The 2,893-nt window shown below is 50.3% G+C and overlaps 1 non-coding gene across 1 annotated transcript; it reads right to left on the bottom strand.

Moving 5' to 3' along the window:
- Positions 1 to 2,294: 2,294 nt before the first annotated feature.
- LOC133885960 (small nucleolar RNA Z247) lies at positions 2,295 to 2,434 on the bottom strand. The gene has a single exon (XR_009903292.1). It is a non-coding gene; the product is annotated as a small nucleolar RNA Z247 (small nucleolar RNA).
- Between the last annotated feature and the right edge of the window lie 459 nt (positions 2,435 to 2,893).

The raw sequence follows: 2,893 nt of genomic DNA, 5'->3' as shown, positions 1-2,893 counted from the left end.
ACCCATTTGCAATCAATAACATTAAGGCTAGCACGAGGAGGAATTAAGTGCCATGTGTTATTCTTGAGGAGGGCCTGAAATTCATCATCCATAGCCTGACGCCAGAGAGGATGCTCCATAGCGGCAACATGAGAAGTAGGCTCGGAGACAGGAGACCGAACCACAGAATATGTGACCGTTCCAATGGTACGGACTTTGGGTTGCCTGATATTATTCCGCAGCCGTGTACCGTACGGATGAGCGGGAGGTGCATTGGCCACAGCACCTGATTGGGCAGCAGTACCTGACGGCGCCGAAGAATCCGCAGTGCCTGGGCTATCAGCAGGCAAGGACCCGACCAAGGGATCCGCGTGCCGAGGCAAGGCAGGGGACCGAGTCCCATGATGACGGCCCAGCGAATCGGGACAAGGTCCGGGCGACGCGGGCACATGATCGGAGAGCGGGGCACCCGGGGCAGCAGTTATGGCAGGTGCTGGTGGCGATCCCGAAGCCGATTCACGTGGCAAGGACGTGGTCGACAGTGGCGGCAAGTCCGGAGCAGATTCCTGGGACAGATTTGCCGGATTTTCTGCATCCAAAAAATTAGCAGGCACAGATGTATGCATATGATCACAATCCAAATTAGTACTGCTGTTTCCCAAATACAAGATGCTCAAATCAGGACTGGTGGGATTCGATTGCAAGGTTTGGGAAGGACCAGGGGGATTCCTAGTGAATGGAAAAACATGCTCATCAAAGATAACGTCTCTAGAGATATAGACACGGTCGGAATCAGTGTCAAGGCACTTGTACCCCTTATGTAATGAACTGTAGCCTAGGAAAACACATTCTTTGGAACGAAAGGAGAGTTTTTGTTTGTTATAGGGGTGAAGATGAGGCCAACAGGCACACCCAAAAACCTTTAATAATCAGTAATTGGGCGGTGTATTAAAGAGACGTTCCAAAGGGCACTTGTTGTCGATAACACGAGTAGGAAGGCGATTGATGAGGTATGTGGCTGTAAGAAATGCTTCATCCTAGAATTTAAGAGGCATGGCGACGTGAGCGAGAAGAGCAAGGCCAGTTTCAACAATATGATGGTGCTTGCGTTCAGCAGAACCGTTTTGTTGATGTGTGTGAGGACACGAAACACGATGAGCTATGCCAAGAGAACGAAAAAATGTGTTATGAATTTTCTGGTATTCACCACCCCAATCAGACTGGACACATTTAATCTTAGCATCCAGGAGACGCTCAACATGCGCCTGGAACTGCAAAAATATACGGGGGCTTCTGTACGATCATGCATCAAATAGATCCAAGAAAATTTACTAAAATCATCGATGAAGCTAATGTAATATTTAAAAACCCCAACGGATTGAGGTGCAGGGCCCCATACATCAGAGAAAATTAACTCCAAAGGATAAGTAGACTGATGAATAGAACTAGTATATGGTAATTGGTGACTCTTGGCTACTCGACACGCATTACAGACTGGCAAAGATGACTCTCTAGCACACGAAATATTATTGAGACGCAAAATAGACTGAACTATTTGGGATGAAGGATGGCCAAGCCGGGCGTGCCATTGGGCGTGACTAACGAAACTGCTCATAAGGGCGTGCTTGACATCGGCTAGATCAGCCCGTTTGATAGGATAGAGGCCAGACTCACACCGCCCTTCCAGAAGGCTTCTCCTCAACGTTCGATCCTTAATAGAAAAATGCCATGGATGAAATTCAAAGAAGACATTGTTATCACGAGAAAATTTATGAATGGAGAGAAGATGCTTAGAAATATCAGGCACATGTAAAATATTACGCAATGCAAGAGGGTGAGCAGCAGTATTAATTGAAGAATGACCAACATGCATAATCTGCAAACCTGCGCCGTTGCCGACGTGGACTTGTTCGCCTCCATGATAGCGTTCACGAACAGCAAGACGGTCGAGATCACTTGTGATATGGTCAGTGGCGCCCGTGTCACTGTACCAATTGGGATCAATCTTGTAGGAGGAGGTAGCCGCCATAGCTGCAGAGGGAGGCTCATCTTGATAGGAGTCGTCCATCCTATACCAACACTTGACGGCGGTATGACCCATCTTGCCGCATATCTGGCATGGAGGACGAGAAGAATTACCGTGGCGAGCGCCGCGGCCATCAGAAGAGCGAGAGGGTGCACCACCCCGAGTATACGCAGGGCGACCACGACCACGGTCCCCACGATCGCGGTTCCTCTGCTGACCACCACGACCAGCATAATTGGCCGAGGATCCATGATGCAGCTGCAGGTCGGCCTGATGTTGTACTTGACGGGCTTCAAACGCCATCAGATGTGCAAACACATCATCAAGCGTGAGTGGTTCACTCTTGGTTGTCATCGAGGTGAAAAAGGGATCATATTCAGGGCCGAGACCGGCGAGGAGATACGCGATCACCTCATCATCGCGCATGGCGGAACCCGCGGCGGCCAGCTTGGTGGCTAGCCCTTTGATCTTGCGAAAATAATCTGCAGCAGAGAGATCTCGCTTCTTGGTCATGGCAAGCTCCACATGAATCTGAACCGTACGGGCGCAGGTGACAGAGGAGTACATCCGCTGCAACGTGTCACATGCCTCCTTGGATGTGGTAGCAACGACCACATCGGGGAGGACCTCCTCAGAGATGGAGGAGAGAAGGCCACTAAGGACCTGTTGATCCTGATCATACCACCGGTCATAAGCCAGGTTTGGGACCAGGTCAGCACTGGCAGCAGTCGAAGAGACGACCAGCTTGGCGGGTGCGGCGATGGATCCATCAAGATAGCCCATAAGCTTCATACTCCGCAGATGGGGGAGGAGCTGGGCGCGCCATATGATGAAATTGTTCTTGGTGAGACGAATTGTAACGGCATGGTGGATGGGAATTGGAGCAAA

The sequence above is a fragment of the Phragmites australis genome, chromosome 11, assembly GCF_958298935.1.
Source record: "Phragmites australis chromosome 11, lpPhrAust1.1, whole genome shotgun sequence".
Classification (NCBI taxonomy): domain Eukaryota; kingdom Viridiplantae; phylum Streptophyta; class Magnoliopsida; order Poales; family Poaceae; genus Phragmites; species Phragmites australis.
The sequence above is the reverse complement of the archived record's forward strand: the minus strand, read 5'-3'. Positions and strand labels throughout refer to the sequence as shown.